Source organism: Phyllostomus hastatus, unplaced genomic scaffold (genome assembly GCF_019186645.2).
Source record: "Phyllostomus hastatus isolate PE091 unplaced genomic scaffold, TTU_PhHast_1.1 phas_scaffold_55, whole genome shotgun sequence".
Lineage (NCBI taxonomy): Eukaryota > Metazoa > Chordata > Mammalia > Chiroptera > Phyllostomidae > Phyllostomus > Phyllostomus hastatus.
The window spans coordinates 3,105,141-3,124,148 of NW_025334035.1; positions in this window are offsets into that span (position 1 = coordinate 3,105,141).

Sequence of the window (19,008 nt, forward strand, 5' to 3'; positions counted from 1 at the left end):
TGGTTGGTTGTTTTTTGCTTCCTTATGTTCCATATCATTGATTTGATTCTCAGCTTCACCCACTCTACTGTTGTTTCCCTGTAAATGATTTTTTATTTCAATTAGTGTATCCTTTGTTTCTGACTGGATCGTTTTTATGCTGTTGAGGTCCTCACTAAGTTCTCTAAGTCTCAGTTGCCACACCTATATTAAGGGTATAGTGGGGCACTTGGCTCATGGGCTTGTTGTGAGAATTAAATAAGACAATGTGAGAAGTATTGTACTTGTAAACTAGGATGTACTAAGCAGATGTATAGTGGCATTATAATTTCTATTAGTCCCACATGGAGGTTTCCTGGAAAGAAACTAAGAAGATGTAGTGGACATTCATTGTTCTTTCATTTCTTCTCCATATTTGTTTATCAAACCCTGCTCCTGTTGAAGCCACCACCTGTCTCTCAGGCTGGGCTCTCTAGTAAAGCCTGATTAATAGAGCATTCCATCCTTTGGCCATAGTGTTTGACTCAGCCATGGCCATGTGATCCAAGCCCCTCCCCCAAGAGTCACTTTCTGGTTCTTGTTGTTGGCAATCTGAGGTCAAAGAAGTTCTGTTTTTGTTGTGAGCCTTAAGTTGCTGGTAGCATATTGCCTGCTGGAGAGTGAAGTCAATCCAGAAGAAAGAATAATCAAAGGATGGGAAGCCACTAAGTCTTGATGACATGAACTGAACGTGCAGATTCAGCTATGCCTGAAGTCTCTTGGAAAGTTTTGATTATGAGAACTGGTTTGAATTGTGTTTCTGTCAACTACAACATAGAGTCTATTTTGATACAGATTACTTCATTAATCTTGCAGTGCACAAGGCCTTGCTCTGGAGACTTCGGGGATTCCAAGTTGTACAGATGAGGCTCAGATATGGGCCTTGGGAGCACAAAAGGAGAGTGAAGGCCCACATCGGATGTGGTAGTACCACAGAAGAGATGAAGGCGGCAGGAAGTGCTGCAGGACTTCAGAAGGCATGCGATGACAGTGTCACACAGAGAGTGGTATCCAGCCAGTGGCCTCTGCTGTAGCCTGTCCAAGCAGCCCACTCAGACCATTACAGAGACATGGAAAATGGGGAAAGCTTACCCCTCAAAATGAGTACCAGAACCTTAGAGGATTTTTTACTATTTATGAGAGAGAGGAGCTGCTACTCTGTCTCATTTGTGAAACAGAGGATACCTGAACAAATACACGTTGAACTTCCCCCAACTATCTGTCTCTGATTGGCAGACAGTTATTGTAATGACTGATATTTTGTTTGCTTCTGTTGGATTGTTTAATGCATTTAAAAAATTTTCCATTTTGGGGGGTCCACTAAAAATCTATCTTTTTATATCTGGGGGAGGGAGTAGAAAAGAAAGCAGCTCCTATATAGGGCCCTACTTGGTGGCAGCTTCTTGTTCCTAAAGGCTAAGGAAGACTCTGAGGAAATAAATTTTGGGGGGAAAAACCTAGGTGTAGTTGCTTTATATGTTTGATGGGTAGAAGGGATGAAGTGAAACGTGAAGGCCCCTCACACCCTCCATTTTGCCTCAGGCTATGTCCTGGAACCCTAGGGTGGAGAAATTGCCACTTCCACTCCTGCTTCTTGGGACTGTTGACAATCACAAGCACGTAGTGATAGATAAAGAAGATGAGCAGGAAGAGCAACACTCCCAGCATGTTGGCAAAGATGGTGAGCTGTATGTCTGTAATTATCCTGGGTAGCTGGGATCCGCTCCAGCGTGATCCGTGCAGTAGCTCCAGGTAGGAGCTCCATGCTTCTTTTTTAATCCTCACCCAAGGACATCTCTTCTTCACTTTTAGAGAAATAGTAAAGGTTCAGGGCCAGGGGAGGGGGGCAGGGAGGGATGTGAGAGAGAAACCGCCCTGATGGAGAATTGAATCTGCAGCCTTTTCATGAGCAGGACAATGCTCTATCAACACTGGCCAGGGCTCCATGTTGTTTCTGATGTCTCATTTCATTAAATTTTCTGTCTCATGAGTTTTTGTGTTTTTTTTCATTCTCTTGTGTTTTAGAAGACATATTTTAAAGATTTTATTTATTTATTTTTAGAGAAATGGAAGGGAAGGAGAAAGAGAGGGAGACAAAGAGAAACATCAATATATGAGATACATCAACCAGTTGCCTTTCGCATGCTCCCAGCTGGGGACCTGGCCCACAACCCCAGACATGTGCCCTGATTGGGAATCAAACTTGTGATCTTTGGTTCATAGGCTGGCACTCAACCCATTGAGAAACACCAGCCAGAGCAGAGACATATTTTAAATTTAGGTAGTGAAAACTTGTAAGTATTGCAAAAGCACCCTTTAACTTGTTACCTTGCCTCTCTCTGAGAAGCCTTAGACTATCATCATTCCTGCAACTTCCTTTATGGGGGTCTGTAATGATGGTTTGCCATTCTTATTAGCTTTATAGCTTTTGACTATATGACCATGTGATCTTGTGGTAAAAATTGAACTATTCACTTCAGTTCTTCAATCCTTCATGCCCTTTGCTATGACATTTTGTTGTCCCTCCCACTAGAGGTAGCCGGTAACTCCAACCATATGGGCACAGTGGAATGTGGGCAGAAGCAACAATATCCCAGTTCTGAGACTAGGCCTTAAGGGACATTGTGTACTGCTGCGTGACATCTTGTGCCCTATTACTGCCATGGAAGGAACATGCCCAAGTTAGCCCACTGGTAAAAGGAAGGTGAGAGATACAAGGGAAAGGTCCAGATCAGATCCCAACATGTGTCGTGGACCTCTAACCAATGCATACATGTATGAGTGAAATAAGTGCTCAGAACTCTTGAGAAATATTTATATGTCACTAAGCCTTTGTGTTTTGTGTTTTTTGTTTTGTTTTGTTTTGTTTTTCTGGTTCCACAGCAATAGCTGGCTGACACAGAACCCATTATCTAGTCCATAGCTGATCAGTCTAGGAATGAGTAGCTGACCCATAGCCAAAAACTTATGAGGTAGCTTGAGAAGAGCTCTGTCCAGCAGAGGTACCTTGCTTAATGATGACTAATAAACTAATTGGATTTTTATTCTTGAAAAACTTGACTGTGAGACAACCTGAGTCATCAGAGGAAAAGGTGGCCCAAAATCCAGGAAAATATGAAAGCATGGAGTGAGCAAAAGCCACGAGGCAGTTAAAACCATAAACAAATGAAAGTCATAGGAGGAGAATTGTGTAGAAAGCAGTGAAGCAGTGCAGCAGGAAGAAGCATAAGGCCTGAAGAGTAAAAGTGGAGAATCTGGATGCAGGGTGAGGCAGATGACAAGAGGTTCTGCTGAGTTAGCAGAAATAGTGTCAAACCTAGAGAAGGCATGCAGCCATTGTCCCAATGGATAGAGACTGGGGCCAAGAACAAACCACATTTTTGTCTACAAGTTCATCAGTACTGAGTCTGAGAGCTGGTACTGCTTTACAGGTTAAGTAAGGAGAAAATAAAAGTTGTGAGTCGGGGGTGGGTGGTCCTCATGTATTCACCATATTACATTTTACACAGTTCTGTATGCATGAAATAATAGTAATAATGTTAAAGATATAGGAATTCTAAAATTTTTCTAAAAATAAAGGGAGAGACATACCATCCTAAAGACTGGAAGAAAGAAACAGAATTCTTTTTTTTTTTTTAAAGAAGGTACAAGTTTTTAAAAAATATTTTATTTATTTATTATTTATTTTTTAGAGAGGGAAGGGAGGGAGAAAGAGAGAGAGAGAAACATCAATGTGCGGTTGCTGGGGGGTCATAGCCTGCAACCCAGGCATGTACCCTGACTGGGAATCGAACCTGTGACACTTTGGTTTGCAGCCCGCACTCAATCCACTGAGCTATGCCAGCCAGGGCTGAAACAGAACTCTTGAGAATTATTTACTGTAGGATTTAAAAGGAATTCTCAGGAAGGTTTCAATAGAACCCTCCTGGAAGTAGGAGCAGAGTACTTTTAAGAAAGAAAAGGGAACTTCTAGTCAAGGTGGCAGCAAAAGTAAACACAGCTCGCCTCCTCACACAACCACATCAAAATTACAACTAAAATATCAAACAACCATCACTCAGAACCATCAGAAATTGAGTTGATTGGAAGTCTGACAACTATGGAATTAAAGAAACCGCATTCATCCAGACTGGTAGGAGGTGTGGAGGCATGGAATGGGCTGGTCCCACATCCACATGTAGTGTGTAAAAATTTGGGAAGGCCCTGGCTGGTGTGGCTCAGTGGCTTGAGAACTGGCCTGTGAACCAAAGGGTTGCAGGTTTGATTCCCAGTCAGGGTACATGCCTGGGTTGCAGGCCAGGTCCCCAGTTGGGGGGTACACAAGAGGCAACCACACAATATTTCTCTCCCTTTCTTTCTCTTCCCCTTCCCCTCTGTCTAAAAGTAAATAAATAAAAACATTTTTAAAAATATTTTATTTATTTATTTTTAGAGAGAGGGCAAGGGAGAGAAAAAGAGAGCTACCTCATAAGAAACAGCAATGTGTGTTTGCCTCTTGCATGCACCCTACTGGGGAGCTGGCCCATGACCCAGGCATGTGCTCTGACTGGGAGTCAAACCAGCGACCTTTGGTTTGCAGTCCCATGCTCAATCAACTGAGCTACACCAGCCAGGGCTAAATAAAAATCTTTTAAAAAATAAAATAAAAATTTATTTAAAAAATTTGGGACGGATATCTTGAGAATGAGGAATCTCAGCCCCATACCAGGCCACCCAACCTAAGGTTCCAGTGTCAGGAAGATAAGTCCCCATAACTTCTGGCTGCACAAACCAGTGGGGATTGAGTCAGTGGGAGAAACTTCTGGAGTTCCAAGTAGTTGTCTTTAAAAAACACACACACATGAACTTACTCAGACTCCCTCCCTCTGAGCTCCAGTACTGGGGTAGCAGCTTAAAAGGCATGAGGGACACACAGGGCAGAACTGAAGTATGTGGTATCAAGGGGAGAGCTGGGGAACAGCTTTCTCCTAGACAGAAAGGAGGACAGAGACCATTGTCCCTTTTCTGAGCCCTTCTATCACAGAACCACAGACCTGGCAGGTGGGTGCCATATCTGAGACTCCATCAACCTGGCTAACAATGTTTGCCCCCACTCTGGAGATCCCCTAAGACTCCATCCCACCAAAAGTATGTGTATGGCTGGTCTTGGCTCATGCTTCACAACTTCCTAAATGCTATGAAGGGAAGAACAACCCACCTTAGTAAGCCCCAAGCCTCACCCCCTACCCTGTACCTCTTGCTAAGTGGACCCAGGCCTGGCACTAGCAGCAGCCAGGCTAGATTCACAGCTTGGCTTTGCCTGGGAATCTCCTAGCCCAGTATAAGTAGAAGCCATCTCAGATTGCTTTATAGCTCATGCAGGGTGGCCCTGGGCAAAACATAGGTTGGGGTTGACATTGGCCTGCACCATCTGGGCAACCCCATAACCTGCATACCCAGTGGACAGTTACAGACTACTTTAGAACACTGACACCCTGCTCCTGCACAGCTGATCCTCCACAGAAGGTAGAGGTTGGTCGTCAGTTGTCACAGCCGGTCCTACAGCTGAATAGCCTGGGTAAATCCCTCCCCTTGACTTGTCAACAACAATCAAGGCTCAACTACAAAAGGAGGGTGTATCCGGGTGCCCACACAAAGGGCACACCTACAGTACCTATCTTGGGTAATAGGGGAGGCTGTGCCACTGGACCCTACAGGACACCTACTACATTAGGCCACACTATCAAGACAGGGAGTCACAGCAGCTCTCCCTAATACATAGACATAAACACAGGAAGATTGCCAAAATGAGGAGACAAAAAACATGGCCCAGATGAAAGAGCAGATAAAAACTCTAGAAAAAGAACTAAAAAAAATGGAGATAAGCAATCTTTCAGATGCATAATTTAAAACACTATTTATAAGGGTGCTCAAGGAATTTGGTGAGGACTTCAACAGCGTAAAAACGATCCAGTCAGAAACAAAGGATACACTAATTGAAATAAAAAATCATTTACAGGGAAACAACAGTAGAGTGGGTGAAGCTGAGAATCAAATCAATGATATGGAACATAAGGAAGCAAAAAACAACCAACCACAACAACAAGAAATAAAAAGAATAATAATAAAAAAAATGAGGACAGTGTAAGCAGCCTCTGGGCCAACTCCAAGCATTCCAACATTTGCATCATAAGGGTGCCAGAAGGAGAAGAGAAAGAGCAAGGAACTGGAAATCTATTTGAAAAAAATAATGAAAGAAAACTTCCCTAATTTTGGTGAAGGAAACAGACATGCAAGTCCAGCAAGTACAGAGAGTCCCAAACAAGATGGACGCAAAAAGATCCACAAAAGACACATCATTATTAAAAGGCTAAAGGTTAAAGATAAAGAGAAGACCTTAAAAGCAGCAAGAGAAAAGGAGTTATTTACCTACAGGGGAGTTCCCATAAGACTGTCAGCTGACTTCTCAGAAGAAACTTTGCAGGCTAGAAGGGATTGGCAAGAGATATTCAAAGTCATGAGAAGCAGGGACCTACAGCCAAGATTGTTCTACCCAGCAAAGCTATCATTTAGAATAGAAGGGCAGATGAAGAGCTTCCCAGACAAGGAAAAAACTAAAGGAGTTCATTATCACCAAACCATTATTATATAAACTGTTAACAGGACTTATTTAAGAAACAGAAGAAGATCAAAACTATGAACAATAAAATGGCAATAAATACATATCTATCCACAATTGCATCTAAAAAAACAAACTAAGCAAACAAGAAGAATCATGGATATGGAGAGTGTTTTGATGGTTGCCAGATGGGAGGCAGGTGTAGGGGGAATGGGTGAAGAGATGAGGAGATTAAGAAGTACAGGTAGGTAGTTACAGAATAACCACGGTGATGTAAAGTACAGGATAGGAAATGGAGTAGACAAAGAACTTATCTGCATGACCCATGGACATGAACAAAGGTGTGGGGATTGCCTGAGTGAATGGGGCTGCTGGATGGAGGAGAGCAAAGGAGGAAAAATTGAACAACTGTAATAGCATAATCAATGAAATATAATTTTTTAAGAAAGAAAGAATAGGCTGTCCTGGCCAGGTAGCTAGTTTTGTTGAAGCATAGTTTTGATATGCCAATGTTGTAGGTTCGACCCCTAGTCAAGGCACATACAAGAATCAACCAATAAATGCATAAATAAATGGAACAACAATTCAATGTTTCTCTCTCTAAAATCAATAAAAATTAAAAAAATTAAATCCAGGCCATGTGGCTCCGGGGTCTGTGTTGTTGGTCATAATACTCTGTTGCTTCCACTCAGAGAGGGGTGCCTCTGGGAGGTGGCCTGAATGGCAGGAGGTGACAGCCTCGTGAAGAACTGGAGGCAGAGCATGTTCTGAGTTGAGGGAACAGGCAACGTCTCCAGGAGAGAAGAGTGGCATTGTGGGAAGAAAAAAGCCAGCATGATGGGATGGAGGAGGGGGATCCAGGATGAGGACCGAGGGGTAGGCAGGGGTTAGATCATGTAGGGCCATGTGAAGCATTTAGAAGCCTTTGGGGGTTTTAAACAAAGAAGTGACACAATTTCGTTTACTTAAAAAACAAAAAACAAAACAAAAAGACTTCAGGAAACTTCCCAGAAGTTGTCCCAGAAGTTGTTCCAAAGAAAGTTGTCCCAGAGGCTGTTTACACTATCCTCGTTTTTTTTTTTTAATTCTTTTTACCTCTCATTGTTCTGATTGGTTGTTTTTTGCTTCCTTATGTTCCATATCATTTATTTGATTCTCAGCTTCATCCACTCTACTGTTGTTTCCCTATGAATGGTTGGTTTTTGGTTGTATCCAGGGAAATGATTGTAGAGGGAAAGGATAGAAGTGGGGACTATCACAGCGGCACAGGTGAGAAATGATGTAGGTGTGGAGCAGGGGGATGTGTATGGGGGGCACTGGGTTACTGATGGATTGAATGGAAAGAAAGAAGCATACCAAAGAATGTTTCTAAATCTTGGGCTTGGGCAAAGAGATAGTGGTTTTGTTTCCTGAAGTGGAGACATCAAAACCATGGAAGTGAAAGGTATGAAGGGGGATCTGGAAATAAGAGTGATGCTTTTCAGAGGATCCCATTGAGGATGTTTTATAGTACAATCTGGGGTGGGAGAGGGAGTTGAATGCTTTCTTCACATGGTAAGGCAAGAGTTATCAGCTCCTGAGAAGCAAGGTCCAAATGAGGACCAAATGGAGTCCTTAGAAGGAAAATAATCCTCAGATAGTGAAGAGTGTTTGAATTCAGGTTTTTCCGTGGAGGGCTTGCAGATATAGACTCTCAGCATTTCTTTCCTTTTCCCTCTCACTACTGAAACACCTGGAGACCATGGGACCAGAGCTCACTGTTCCCCCTCACCCTCTACTATGTGTTTGCAGTGAGTAGACACTGAGATATTGAGGGAGAAATGCATTTGGCTGTAATATTTAGAAGACTCAAGAAGGTATTGGATAGATTCTTCCCATACACAGGAATTGGCCGTGCTTCCTGGGAAAAGGACATTAACTCAGCAGGGATTAGGAGAGAATTGTAGAAACAGGCAGAGTATTAGGAATAAGGAGCCATCTGTGAGTATGAGGAAAAGGAACAAAGTTCCTAGAGCAGGAGTTCCATGCCCACTATCTCTCTCCTCATTACCCCCAGGAGAAGATATCTAAACATGGCAGGCAAGACTGCTTAACTCCTGCCCTGACAGGGTAGTTCAGTTGGTTAGAGCATTGTCCCCATACAACAAGATTGTGGATTCGGTCTCCAGTCAGGGCACATACAAGAAGCAATTTATGCATTCATTAGAATGCATAAATAAGTGGAACAATAAATTGATATTTCTCTTTCTCCCTCTCTGCCTCCCTCTCTCCAAAAAAGTCAATACATAAAAATTTTAAAAGACTGCTTAATTCCTTATTAATGTAGTATATATTCATTTCAGGGGAGGCTAGCAAGGAGGAATCCTGAGCAGGGGAGAGCATTACTCCCTATTAAACGTCGTCTAAGAGGTGTCAGTCACCACATCCTCATTAGGGACTACTGAGCAGCAAGGAAGAGCTGCCAGTAGATGGCAGCCCAGTACGGAGCACGAGAAGCTCTGTCCTGTCTATTGGTTCCTCTGGAGAGGGTCATTAGAGATACCCTGTGGGAAGATGAGAGGGGGCTTGCCACATAGTTCCCTTCTCTTTCGGTTATTTTGGGTAATAGTTTGCCAGGGTGGCTGTAACAAAGCATCACATGCTGGGGGGCTTAAGCAACAGAAGTTTATTCCCACAGTTCTGGAGGCTAGAAGGCCAAGATCAGTCAGGATGGTTTTTTTTGGCTTGTAGATAGCATTCTTCTTCCTGTGTTATCACATGATCTTCCCTCTGTACACTTCTGTGTCCAAATTTCCTCTTTTTATAAGGACACCAGTCATTTTGGAGGAGGGCCCACTGCCATGACCTCACTTTAACTTATTTAGAGAACCTGTTTCCAAATACAATAACAGTGGGGGTTAGAATTTCAATACATGAATTTTCAGGAGCCAAGTGAGCCCATAACAGATGGGTAAATCTTCCTTACAGCCATAAGGCCAGATTAGAACTATGATAATTTGCATCTGTAACCCCCAGTTTAATCAATTATCTGAGGAGAGGAGGAAAGGGATGTGCTTAACTTCTTGATGTAATTGGGGAGAGTCATAGCATGTTACTTGCTCTTGGCCCCCAAACCAGGAAATACAAGTAAGTTAAGGATTCTTTTGGAAACCTTAAAGGGAAACATTAGAGAAAGTAAAAATAGGATATACATCTTCCAGAGCCCCAGAAAAGACATAGTGGAGGAAAACTTAATCCACACAGTGGAAGATAAAAAGCATCAAGGAAGCATAAAAACCAAAAAGCACAAAAGAAGGTGACTATACAAAATATATGGGTCAAAAAATTCATGTAAATATTTTAAACTCCTCTATGAGAAAAATTAATGTTTTCAAATTGAGCTAATTAGCAGGATTCTATTAAGAGTGATGGTCTCAGAGGAGGGGAGTGGGGGAGACAAGAGAGAAAGGAAAATTATTTTTCACTTTTGTGAAAAGGTAATTTTGTACCTTTCAAATTTTACTATTATGTGTTCCTTATCCAAAAACGCATAATAAATTTAAACCTCATTGTGTGACTAGTGTTTTGTTTGATGGTTACTTTATATTGCTACAGGGCAGTGATTTACAGCCAGTTTACTGCCGCACACTGACGTGCCACAAGAATTTTTAAAACATGCAGTACCTGACTATTTAAGCAGGGGTGCTGACCTCTTTTCCTTACCCTGTCAAGTAAAACAATGACAACAGCCAACACAATAACAGCTATCTGATGTGAATGAACCAAAATTATACCTATTTTTTTGTCAGATCAGTAAAAAATATTCTGGTGTGTTGCAGAATTTTTGTAATTAGTTTGTCTGTGCCATGAGATGAAAGAGGTGGAAAATCACTGACATAGGGCATATTTGCAATGGGTATATAATAGCAATAAAACTTGCAGGCACTAAATCATATTGTATTAAAATATATAAAGCCAAAATTGTTAGGAATATACTGGGAAACTATAACATAACTCACTGGTTTTTGGCAGATAAAGTAAGAAAAATATACAAAGATATCAAGAATCTAAATAATAATAAGTTTGATTGTTTAATTGGCCACTCATTCAACAAATATTTATTGAGTCTGTGATGTGTGCCAGGCCCTTTGCCAGATTTCAGGAAGACAGAAGTGGAATAGATAATCTCTATCCTAGAGCTCACATTCAAATAACACTTATTGAACTTTGTATCTCATAAATGAAGAGCATACCTTTTCCAGTGCTAATAATACATTTACAAATAATGATCCAATATTAGATTCTAAATGAAATATCAAATTCCCCAAACCTGAAATTATACTGGCTACATTCTCTGACCACAAAACAATAAGCCAGAAATTTACAAATGTTTAAGCAACAAAACCTAACCTCTTAAAAACCCCAAAACAGCCCTAAATAATTCTTTAATCAATGAGAACATCCAAACGGCAAACACAGATTATTATAAACAGACAATGAGAATGTATCCTGGCAAAACTTGAAGAATGGGTATAAATAACACCAGTACATTATTAAGTACTTATGATTAGCTAGGCTTGGTGCTAGAGACTTATCATACATTATCTTATATAATTCTCATAACAGCTATAGCATAGTGCCCCTTTGTAAGTAGGCACTCAGTAAGCATTTGTCAATGAGTGTATGAGGCTCAGAGAGATTAAGTAACATCCCTAAGACCACCCAGCTGAAACTAGTCAAGCTGGGACTTATACTCTGGCCTGTCAGATTCTGATTCTCGTTCTTGTAAGTCTGTGGTGCATGATCAACACGGTCAATGAAATGTGAGGAGGGGAAGAGCTAATGATTTAAGTCAGCTTTAGACAAAACCAGTTTTACCAGGCTTTTTGCATATCTGATTGTTATTTCTCTCCTTCCCCCTCTCCTTTTCTTTCATACAACAAAGATTTATTGAGCTATACCAGGTATTGTTCAACATGCTGGGGATTTAGTTGGGAGAGGGAGACAATAAACAAGTAGGCAAATGAATATACAACTCTAGGTAGGGATCAGTGTTGTGAAGAAAAATAAACCAAGTTAGGGAGACAGACTAACAGGTATTGTGAACTACTTTAGTTAGGGAGGTCAGGGAAGGTCTCTCTGAGATCAGGAAGGAAGGAAGATTTGGGAGAAGACTCTTTCAGTGATGGCAATAGCTCGTATAAAGGCCCTGAGGGAATGGACTGGGCCTGCTGTAGGTACACAACGAATGGCTGAGTGGCTGGAGCTTGGTGAGTGAGAGGAGAAGAGCTGGAGAGGTGATGTAGGGCTCTAAACCATGTTGGTCGTGGTGAGAGTTTGAGTACTGTCATAGGTGTCATGGGGAAGCTGCTGGGGAGTTTGAACAGTGGCTGACATGAGCTGATTTAGGTTTTACTGTTACCCTTTGTTATGAGGAGAATGGATTGTGGAAGGGCAAGACTGAAAGTTGGGAAATCATTAAGGAGGTTACTGCAGCATCCCAGGTGAGGGATAAACATGGCCTGGACCAGTGTGGTAATGATAGAGATGGTGGGGAGTGACCATATTTGGGATACAGTTTCAAGATACAGCTGTTAGCATCTGTGGAGAGTTTGATGTTTGGATGAGCCCTAAGATCTGGACGTAGTGGTGGGATGGTCGGTACCATCAATAAACATGAGGAAGCATGGGGAAAGACAGGTGTGAGGCAGTGGTGGGAAAGTGAGTGTCATCAGAGAAGAGAGGGTAGAGGATAGAGAAACTGATAAAAGGAGGTAGAGCTAGCAGAGGGATCCCCTGGCAATGTGGGAGTATAAACAAGAGGGTGTGTTTTCCTGGAGGCCAAGATAGTGTTTCAAAAACGGAGTGACAGCTCCATGAAATTCTGCTAGGAGGGTGAATACTGTCCATGGATTTGGCATTATCTCAATAAGGGTGCTTTCTCTGGAGTGATGGGGATGTGAATGAGGAAGAAAGAATGACTAGACTTTTGAGGAACACATTCAACACAAAAGACCAAAACCAAATAGAAAAAAGGAATTTGCAGGGAATATGCATCATAAGACCCAGTGGTGGAAAGATGAGTAATTTCTTTCTTGGTTGCTTCCCTTTTCTCTATAAAATAAAAATTAAGATCACTATCTGAGGATGGGGGGTTGCCATTTGAGGGGATATGAGAAGGGATATGAAGTAATCATTTCAGAGAACAGGAGAGGGAAACCATAGGATGAGTAGGGAAACCATAGGATGGTTGGATAGTACTAACAGTTTACTTGTGACTTATTATAAATTCCAAGTGAGATCTGTCAGTATAGTTGTTTATCTCTAGCTATGCTTAGTGGCTCAGAAAAAATCTCATCATTGGTGAGTTCAGTTTAACCAGGCTTACAGTTTTGCAAGAAAGGTGGAGGGAGAAGGACAACAGAATTAGAATTAGAAGTGTGTGCAAAAGAATGATTATAGTAATGAACAATCAGATCTAAACCGGATAAGGTGGAATGTGAAGACATGAAGAAGGTGGTGGACAGTGAAGATGTGGACTGGTCATCGAACTAAAGAGGTTAAAGTGTTGAAGATTGCTGAACTGAGGGGTTCCAGAGAGGGGACTGGAAAGATAGATGCTTGCAATCAGGAGGTTGGAAGTGGTACAGTTACTGATAATGACAGAGTTCTAGGGTCTGGCCATTGGTGTGTGTTGTTGAGGTGGCATAGAGAAGAAGGTTTGTATGAGATTGCAAAGGACAAGGAACTGAGAGGTTGGAGTGTTGGATGGGTTGTTTAGGTGGATGTCTTAGTCTACTTGAATGAAATCATGATTAATGGTGAGTGAATGTAAGTCAAATGCTTAAGCCTTCAATGAAGGTAGATGGTGGAAGATGATTGCAAAAGAATGGGTAATGAGTGGTATATGGTCTGTTGGCACATGCTTCAAAGAATCTGGGGTTTTGAAGCGAAAAGAAAGTTTTTTGGAAAAAACAAAGGGAGTAAGAAAGACACCTGCCTCATCTCAGGGTATGTGGAGTGTGGGAGAAGAAACAACAACCTCCTCAAAGGGAGCAGTTACCAGGGAGCAGTGGCTTCAGAGGAGAGCCCAAGTTTCTGTGAGAGCAAGAAGGTAAATGGAACCTGAGAAAAGAGATTGATGATTCGGGAATTTTGTTGACTTTAAGTCCTAGAAGGTCCAGTGAAAGAATTTGGGGCAGGGTGGGAGGAGGTAGGAAATCAAACCCAAGAGTGGGTAAACAGAGTCATTTGGGGATAGGTCAAGGTGACAACGAGCAATGCCTACAATTAACAGGGATATAAAGCATGATCTTCTCTTTGTGAAAGGCAGGAGGTTAGTGTTAGTTATAGTCTCTGTTTTTGGATTGGCCTCTTAGGCAGTTTACAATAATAATAATAATAATAATAATAATAATAATAATAATAATAATAATAATAATAATAATAAAACATCTATTGAATTATGCTGAGGACTCTTCTAAACATTTACATTTATTCATTTCCTTCATCCTCACAACAACCCTATTAATGGTCTGATACCATTAATAGGTGGGGAACAGACATAGAGGTCACATAACTTTCCCAAAGTCATAAAGCGAGTGAGTGGGGAGCCTGGATTTAAACTCAGGGCTGTCTGATCCCTAAGCTTTGTCCTTTTTTTTTTTTTGAGAGTATATTTTACGTAACCTAATATATCCCAAAATGTTATCATTTCAACATGTAGTCAGTATAAAAATTTATTACTGAAAACGTTTACATTCTCTTCTTCATAATAAGTCTTCAAAATCCAGTTTGCATTTTATACTTGAGGCACATCTCATGTCAGACTTGCCACAGTTCTTGCATTCAATAGCCACAAGAGGTGAGTGACACTGTATTCATTCATAAGCCTTGATTTTCATCCTCTGCCATTCTACCTCGCACTGTAGTGGTGAGGTAAACAATGTTGTGATGAGGAATTAGCGATCTTACCAGGAGCTCATGGATCTATCATTGTGGGCCTCCCTTAAATCCCTCCATGTATTTCAAAGAAAACTTGTTGGAAGTGTTTTTGATTCTTTACCTGGCCAATCATTAGGGGGAAAAGGGCTTTCACAGTAAGCCTTTCTATCTGTCCTGGGAAATTATGTCATTTTCTAAGAAGCAGTATGGTGTAAAGGTTAAAAGCACATATACAGGAGTCAGATTACCTGGGTTTGTTTCCAGGCTACTCTACTTGACCTACATTAAGCTAATTAACCTCCCTGTGCCTCAGTTTCCTCATCTGTAAAGTAATAATAATATCTGTAGTTTTGTTCTGAAGAGTAGAGTGCTTAGGACACAGTCTGGCACAGATTAAGCACTGTGTGTATATTTGCTCTTTGTACTTTCCATTATAAGCCAATTGAGTGAACCTCAGAAGAGCTTCTCCAGGATTCCGGATCTAAATCAGCCTGCATTCAAACCAGCTTTATCTAAATCCATAACCCATGGCCTACTTCTCAGCAACTGATTGAACAATTAGACAGAAAATCACAAGTACACAGAAGAGCTCAACAACATCATCAACCAACAGGATGTAATCCATACTTACAGATCACTCTGCCCAACAGCAGCAGAGTATATATATTCTTTTTAAGCACTCACAGAACATGTTCCAAGAGAGATAATGGGCTATAAAACAAACCTCAATGCATTTAAAAGAATTGAAATCATACAGAGTGTTCCTGACCACAAGGAACTCAAACTAGAAATTACTAACAGAAAGTTAACAGGAAAATCTCTAAACACTTGGAAAGTAAACAAAACCCATGTGCTCACTAGCATGTGGGTACTAAATGGGGCCATTAATGGTACCAACCTGTAGCTTGCTGGCTCTTGTCGCATATGTGTAATGTGCCCAATATGAAAGCGACAGCTTCCAAACTTGCTGGTCATTCATGTGCCAGGGCCATGGTTTTTGGTTCTTTGGTATTCTCAGTGCCCCTGCAGGTGCCCAGTTATTGCCTCCAGTTCACATTCCTCTCACTTTCGTATTGGGAGCATTACACAGGTGAGACGAGAGCATGTGACTTTGTTTCCTGGTATCTAGGTCTTGTGCTCATTGTGTTCTGTGGCTTCACAGCGATTCCTTTGGCCTCTGCCTACATTTCCTGTCTTGTAGGCCTCATACCTGAGTCCATAAGGCTGGGTTGGGACTAGCATCCCACACGGACCTATTTCGCTTCCTCATCTCATGCTTCTACCCAAATACTTAAAAACTGCCTTCTTCCTTCCACAAACTCTATGCAAAGCATTTGAGGCAAATCAACTCCCCACCTACCAGGCAGATCCTGACTGTCTTGGGTCCTGGTTTGGTTCCAAGTGGGATGAAAACCTTCTACTTCCTCCTTCATTTATAGCAGAGAAAAATTAGGAACTTCCCAAATGTTCCACTAGGTTATGTTGCACTCATAAGTCAAACTAATATAGCCATCCATGAAAAGAGACTGTCTAATGACATGTAAAAGCTTTTCAAAAATATTGTTCTATTTAAAAAATAAGCTAGTTAGCATTATGTATAGTATGATTAAAGTTCTGTGAAAATATTTAAATTCTTACAAAAGAGACCATAAACACACCAAAGTGGTCATCATGTTTATCTCTGGGTATTGAGGTTGAGGGTCATTTGAAGTTTCTTTTTAGTGTTCTCAGTATATTCTACATTGACTCATTATTGCCCCCTCTCACTTATCTACTCTCTCAAGTCTGCCACCACCACTCTGTTGAATACTCCTTTGTCCTTGTGGCCAAGTGCAGGAGACACGTATTCACCTTGATCCTATCTGACCTAAGCAGCATCTGACACAGCTGCCCACCCTTTCTTTGTTTCTGAACTCTCCTGGGTTTTCCTGCTACTGTCAGGACTTCTCTCTCTTTGTGCTGGCTCCTCTTCCTCTGACCCTCCTGACATTTTTATCTTCAACAGGATTCTCTTTTTAAGGCCTCTTCTCATTCTCTTTAGGTGCTCTCATCCACTCTCCTAGTAGTGTGAGTTCTGTCTACATGTCAACTGCCTACCAGAATCTCTACCAAGAGGTCCCACGAACATCTGAAACTGAACAAGTCCTACCCTGAATTCATCACCTTTCTCTCCCACCTCCTTCCAGCTACTCTAACTCCACTCCTTCTCGTGTCCCTACTGTGAGCAGATGGTGCTTCTCTTATCTAGTTGCCCAAACTAGGAACCAGGAAGTCATCCATCATCCCTTCAGTCCCTTCACTGCCCTCCCCTTGCCCCAATATTTATTCATTGATGCCCACCCATTATTTTTACCTCCTCATTATCCCTAATATCCATGTGTTTCTCTCCAACATCAAGGCAGCATCAGCTCTTGCCTGTCAGATTACCAAAATCTCCTAGCTGACCTATTTCCTCAAGTCTTACTCTGTCATAATCCATCTTTCCCCCAGGGTAGCAGATATATCTTTCTAAAATTATTTTAGTAAATGCAGAGTGGCTATTATATCCTAGGCACTGTGCTAAGGCATAGTTATAAACAAGGCAGGCAAGATCTTTCCTTTCATGGAATTTACTTTTTACTGTGTTGGCGTACTCTGGTTTCTCTTCAGATCATATAAATCTTTCACCTTTTACTTTTTAGTGTGTTGGGAAGAGAGGAGGTAATAAACATGAATCAGTGAATGAGATAAAATAACTGTGCTAAGAGCTCAAAGAAAATGATATGATAGAGTGACCAGGGCAAGGAAACCTCATTTCATTCTAAACTTCAACCACCCTGAATATCTTATAGTTTTTCCCCAGTGCCTTGCTTACTTTTTCCCCAGGGCCTTTGCACATGCTATTATTATTTTTCCTCCTCTTCTTTGTCTGGCTAAGTTGTCTTTCAGGTCATTGCTTAGATGTCATTTCTTCTAGGAATCCCTCCCTGGCATTGTGAGGCTATCTTAAGTGCCTCTTCTATGTCTGTAAGAGTCTTAACCCTTTCATAACCACACCAATCACATTGTACTGTAATTTTCTCTCACTTCTCTATTTTTTTTCCATGTCTCCTACAGGCTGGTGACTTTTAGATGTTTTGACCATGGTCTACTCTAAGAAATAGATTTTATTTAATTAATTTATTTTTCACAAGAAACCAAGAAACAAGATTTGTTTTTTAAGCATATTTTAATGATTATGCTATTACAGTTATTCCACGTTTTCCCCCTTTGCCCCCCTCTGCCTGATACCTGTCTTCCCTCCAGCAATCTCCTCAGTTAGTTCATGTCTATGGGATGTGCATATAAGTTCTTTGGCTACTCCATTTCCTATACTATTCTTAACATCCCCTTGTCTATTTTGTACCTACCCATTATGCTTCTTAATCCCTGAACACTTTTCCCCATTCTCCCCCTTCCCCCTCCCAGCTGATAACCCTCCAAATGATCTCCATATCTATGAATCTGCTTCTGTTCTGATGGTTTGCTTAGTTTTTTGTTTTCATTGTTTTTAGATTCAGTTGTTGATAGTTGTTTAAGTTTGTTGTAATTTTAATGTTCATATTTTTTTTATCTTGTTTTTCTTAAACAAGCCTCTTTAGCATTTCATGTAATAATGGCTTGGTGATGATGAATTTCTTTAGCTTTACCTTGTCTGGAAAACACTTTATCTGCCCTTCCACTCAAAATGACAGCTTTGCTGGATAGAGTAATCTTGGCTGTAGGTTCTTGCTTTTCATTGCTTTGAATACTTCTTGCCTGCAAAACTTCTTTTGAGAAATCAGCTGACAGTCTTATGGGAACTCCCCTATAGGTAACTATCTGCTTTTCTCTTGGTACTTTAAGATTCTCTCTTTAACTTTCGGCATTTTAATTAAGATGTCTTGGTGTGGTCCTCTTTGAGTCCATCTTGTTTGGGATTCTGTGCTTCCTGGACTTGTATGCCTATTTCCTTCACCAAATTAGGGAAGTTTTCTTTCATTATTTTTTCAAATGAATTTTCAATTTCTTGCTCTTTCTCTTCTCCTTCTGGCATCCCTATGATTCAAATGTTGGCACTTTGAAAATGCCCGAGAGTGTTCTTATACTCTCCTCATTTTTTGAATTCTTGTTTCTTCTTTCTGTTCCAGTTGAATGCTTATTTCTTCCTTATGTTCCAAATCATTGATTTGAATTCTGGCTTCCCTTCCTTCACTGTTGGTTCCCTGTGGATTTTTCTTTATTTCACTTACTGTAAACTTCATTTCTTCTCTTGTGTTTTTACCATGCTCAGTGAGTTCTCTGAGCATCCCAATCACCAGTGTTTTGAACTCTGCATCTGACAGTTTGGCTATCTCCATTTCATTTCATTCTTTTTCTGGGATTTTGTTTTGTTCTTTCATTTGGGCCATATTTCTTTGTTTCCTTAACTTGACAGCCTCCCTATGCTTGTTTCTGTGTATTAGGTAGAG